Below are 4,852 nucleotides of genomic sequence, written 5' to 3' on the forward strand. Positions count from 1 at the left end.
CAAGTTTACTATAGCAAATGCTAAGTTGAGTTTGGCAAATAAAAAGTTCCCATAAGGTTTTCATATAATTTCAAATTTCTCTGTCAAAATGACTGAATTTTCACATTGATTTACGAAGTAACAAGTTTACTATAACAAATGACAAGTTGTGTATGACAAATAATAAGTTCTCATAAGATTTTCATACAATTTCAAATTTCTCTGTTAAAATTAAAATTTGCAAATTTCTGACAGCAACCACTTCTGATAAGTAATAAATGACAAGTTCAATAAGGTCAATGTCAAGTTCAGTGAGTTGAACCCCTTGTACAAGGAAACTAATTACAAGCTGCACCTCATGCAATCTTGAGTCTTACATTCCATCATAAAGTTGACTTCCCTTCCTCATTCACATGCAATGAATCATCTAAGCTTTCATTCTTTAAGGAGGAGTAGATTATGAATTTATCACCCATCAAATTGAAATGCATTTCCTGATCTAACCATAGTCCTCAAAGAATTTCTTGATACCTTGTTCCAATTTGAAGAATTGCCCTGTACGCAAGACCAAATCCAATGTGATCTGGGTATGTTTTCTGGGTATGTACACAAAACAAAATTCAAACTAAAAGACACATACATGTTAAAATAGCCTTTGACTTTTTCCATGAAATTGATAAATTGACTAATGAAAGGTAATCATGAATTTTCATTTCTTGATTTCCTCCATAACTACCTGACTCACAAAGACAATATTAAAGACAAAGTAAAGGCAGAAGGAGGAATTCAAATAAGCCTAGGTAAGGATAAGGCGTAAGTATCTTCAAGCTTTTGGTATAGTTTTCGTAAGTTATGGTAAGGTAATTATTAGATATGCATAAAGTCTTGTTTTAGACAGTAGAAAAACATAATGACTTGCTAATGTTCTGGATATATCCAAGGTCATAAAAGATGAATCAAATAATGTTCCAGATTTGGTACTTAGTTCAAGCAAGGGATGGAAACCATGTAATAGATGATTAAGAACAGAATATCACACTCTGTAAGCATTACACATAATCTTAAACAAGCATAAAACAATGCTCCAACATGCTTTGCTACAATGTTCCTTCCCTCTCTAAGATAAGGAATAATAATTTCAAACTAGACTTTCTCTTCAAAATCCAACAAACTATTGCAATATTTTTTGTTACAAGATAGATAATAATACAAGCTGAAACTTTACCAAATGTTCTAAGGTACAGATCCTTCTTCCTTGTAGCATGGCCAATTCTAGCTTGCCATCTACCTTGTTGGTGAGCCTACAAGATTAAAAGATTTGATTTAATCATTTTTCCCAGTTAGCAACAAAGTTGAATTTCACCAACATGATTCAGCTTCTTAATCTTAAGAGATGAAAAATTGAAATTGAAACCATGTAAAAATGCACATTCATGTCACTAACTGAAATAAAAAATAGTTTTCCACTCAACAATAATTGTGAAGTCCACATGAAATGAAGCTAAGGCCAACAACACCCTTTTACAGAAACAGGTATGATACACACCAATGGAGAAAATTCAAAATTTTTGAGTGATGTTAAAGAAAAAGCAAGTGTTGGCATGCTCAGCAATGGTTAAAGCTATGGCACACCACCTTACGCAAAGCCCTACAAAAAGTTTATGAGCAATTTTATTAATCTCACAAGCGAAATTGAGTCTGACAATGCTTGACAAATTCAAACCCAAAGGATCATTAAATGAAATCAAACTGACTCAAAAATTCACTATATTTGATGCAAATCTATATGAGAAGAGCTGAAGATAATAACAAACCATAAGGCAAAGTTTTCTCGGTGATAAGGATAGAAGAGGTGAAAGCAAGGAAGGGGTAAAGGTTCGTGGCTATGGAAGGTGGAAATGGAGATAAGGTTTTGAGCTATGGCAGAAGAATCAGAACATAGCAGCGTCTTTCTCCCCCTCTCTCCCTCTAAATTCTGAAGTGAGAGAAGCGGTTTGGGTGAGGATTAGAGTGTAATGCTTCGATCTTGATTCAGCAGCAGCAAAGAGAAGGATGAAGAGAGAGAGAAAGAGAGAGCAAGAGAAGAAAGAAAGAGAAGGGGAGGATGAGACAGAAGGAAGAGAAGGGGAAGGGCATTTTTTACTTTTATCCTACATTTCATAACTCATATTTAGGACCCGGCCCCTCACAGCAATTTTGTGAATTGAAGTACTCAAGTTGCAATTTTATATTTTCGAAGATCTTTATTTGCTATTTTCCCAACAGCTTTTTCATAATGCTAAAAATTGATATTTTAAATTTTAAATATTTATAAACACTAAAAACCGTATTTTTTATGAAGTTCTTGATTTATAGATATTAACTAATATCTAATATATAAATCCTTTAAATTATATTTATATGGCCAATAATCCAATTTTTTAATCTATAATTTCTAAAGTAACAAAAAATTATTTTTTATATATAGTGACAATTAAAAAATTTATTTATTTTAGATTTTCTATCAAAATAAAGAATTATAAAAAATATATAAAAAATAACTTTAACATTAATTTTGCACCAAGACAATCCAAATTCAACAATAAATTAAGAATATTAATAACAAAACTTAATCTGATGAGGTAAAAAGGAGAAGTTGGGACGTTGGGGATAGATGCACTCTCCTTTTGGTCCCACATTTTCTGCAGATTATGCCTCCAGAGCATGTACAATCAAACTGAGAATCATATATTCAAATTCAGATTTAAAAATTTGACCCAAAAAAAATCAGATTTAAAATTGAAATATTATTTTATTTCTTTTTATATGCCACGTCTCGTGCTTAATATAATACTACCTCTGGTCCTTAATATAAAAGCTTATCTGACTTTTATTTTGATTCTAAATATAAGACCCTAATGTATTTTATCTATCATATTTATTCATTTTTTTAAGGTAGTCTTTGTAATAATAATAGTTTTAGCCAATACATTTGATTAGAAAGGATATTTTTAAAAAAGACAACATTTACTTAATATAAATAACTAATTTAATTAGTTTTCTTAATTTACTCAAATTAGTTAACTAGCTTTTATATTAAGGACGGAGGTAGTAGTTAGTTAAAAATTAAATTTGATTTTAAATATTAGATTTTAATCTACTTAATTTATAATATTTATCAATTTCTTTTGCAATAGTCCCTATGGTACTTATATATGTCAGAGGGTAGTTCTAATAGATATGATTAACAAGGATATTTTAGAAAAGACAACACATATTTATTATACAAATTTAACTTAGCTAATTTTCTTAATATTTAGAAATATTAAGTAGGGGTAACAGTACAAAGAGAGATATAGATGTATGTATTTGATCTTATTTATAAGACAGAGAGAGGAAGTTTTTTTTATTCTATTTATAAGTCACTTCATTAAATTTTTGCCATGAATATACTATGTCGTCTTTCATTTATTATAATATAGATAGTTATTTTTTAAAATGTGTATATATTAAATAGTGATAAAATTAAAAAATTATTATATTTTAATAAAAAATTAATATAATTGAAGATATCTTTTTAATTTATATAAAACATATTAAAAATACTTTATAAATAGGACTAATATGCACAAATCTAGACAAGTAGTGATGCACCCAAAGAAGCCAAACGCACTTGTGTGCGCCTAGTTTAGTGGGTTCACGCCGCTGTCATGCGCCACAGCTCATTCCTCATTGCCCACGCAATCTGTTTATCTTTCTTTCCCGCTGTGAATTGGGTCCCACCATTGATTTGGAAGGTATGTTTGCCTTAGAGGTGTTTAGATATAAATAAAACCATATTTTCAGAAATGATTTTACAGTTTATAAAATAAATATGTGGAGGAGTTTGTCTCTATTTACGAAAAATGCTTCTAAAAAGCACTTATGGGCTCATCCAAACACCTCGTTAAACCTTATCTGGAAGCTTAAAATGTATTATTTCAATAATATAAATCCAATTTATCTAAATTAGTGAAAATTTATCAGAATAAGCTAAAAATATATATAAACTCAAATTTATTTTCTTTTACGTCTCGAGATCTTCTTAGATTCATAAATCCTTAACCGTGCTTTTTATCAAACGAATGAACCAACTGTCAATATTCTTTTTATATGGAATAAAATATGACCACACAAGTTTCCTTTATTTATTTGTTCCATAATTTTTGTTGTCATGTCAAATTATGTGTGCGTATGTATCCCATTTCATTTTGATGCTATATCTATAGCCCCATAATTCTTTCCTAAATTTATAATTTTCTTAATTCTTATTATTAATTATATATATTGAGAAATTTTTTCATCAAAAGAATGCAAAGAATTAACAGTAATATTTTAAAAAAATTAACACATATTTTATAAACGGATAACTTACCTATTTTTGTTAATTTTTGTATATTGATTATCAAACTCGTACATTTAAAAATAGATAGACTGTGTATATGTGAAAATTAAGAAAACTAAAAAGAAAATTCTAGCAAGTAGCAATGCGAAAATTTCAGTCTCCTCTAATACACACATTTCTGAATATTTCTAAGGGAAAAGTACACACAGGTCCCACAGAACAGAATTAATTCACATAGGGTCCCTGGAAATCCCCAAATTCTTCCTAAGTCCCCAAGGACCTCAGAGCAAATAATTGAATTTGTGAAATGATCGAGTTGCCCCCCTCCCAATTAATTTGAGTTTGAATGTTTTGCCCGCGTCAAACCCTTGGCCCCTGCTTTATTTCTCATTTGGATAACCATCACCTATTTGAAAAACCAGTTCCTGGGGAGTTCGTGTTGCATTTGTGGTTGGCATCGTGGGTTCATCATTGGTTCTCTCTGGGTGAGTCCTCGTTCAACTCTCAATT

General features: G+C 30.1%; 1 long non-coding RNA gene across 1 annotated transcript; it reads right to left on the reverse strand.

Moving 5' to 3' along the window:
• Positions 1-445: 445 nt before the first annotated feature.
• Positions 446-2,071, reverse strand: LOC114755686 (uncharacterized). Its single transcript, XR_003741341.1, has 3 exons — positions 1,794-2,071; positions 1,205-1,280; positions 446-534 (listed from the first exon to the last, which is right to left on the reverse strand). It is a non-coding gene; the product is annotated as an uncharacterized LOC114755686 (long non-coding RNA).
• Between the last annotated feature and the right edge of the window lie 2,781 nt (positions 2,072-4,852).

The sequence above is a fragment of the Neltuma alba genome, unplaced genomic scaffold (genome assembly GCF_004799145.2).
Source record: "Neltuma alba isolate B1F8T4 unplaced genomic scaffold, ASM479914v2 tig00010322_pilon, whole genome shotgun sequence".
NCBI lineage: Eukaryota > Viridiplantae > Streptophyta > Magnoliopsida > Fabales > Fabaceae > Neltuma > Neltuma alba.